This window comes from Berghia stephanieae, chromosome 3 (assembly GCF_034508935.2).
Source record: "Berghia stephanieae isolate SIO BIC M18660-M18661 chromosome 3, UCSD_Bste_1.3, whole genome shotgun sequence".
Taxonomy (NCBI): Eukaryota; Metazoa; Mollusca; class Gastropoda; order Nudibranchia; family Aeolidiidae; genus Berghia; species Berghia stephanieae.
Window position 1 is genome coordinate 98069239 of NC_088362.1, and position 424 is coordinate 98069662.

Here is a 424-nt window from a genome sequence, read left to right on the forward strand (position 1 = left end):
GGTACCAAACTCTCATATCCGGCTTCAACTTTCAATGGTATTCATCTCCCTTTAGTCCCAGGTTTATTTCCCACTGATATCCTGTTTACATAGTCCCAGGTTCACTCCCCACTGGCGCCCACACCCTTTGTTGTCAGGTTCATTCTCCTCTGGTACCAAGCTCTCATATCCGGCTTCAACTTTCAATGGTATTCATCTCCCTTTAGTCCCAGGTTTATTTCCCACTGATATCCTTTTTACATAGTCCCAGGTTCACTCCCCACTGGCGCCCACCTCCTTTAGTGTCAGGTTCATTCTCCTCTGGTACCAAACTCTCATACCAAGCTTCAAATTTTAATGGTATCCATCTCCCTTTAGTACCAGGTTTATTTTCCACTGATATCCTTTTTACATATTCCCAGGTTAAATCCCCACTGGTGTGCAA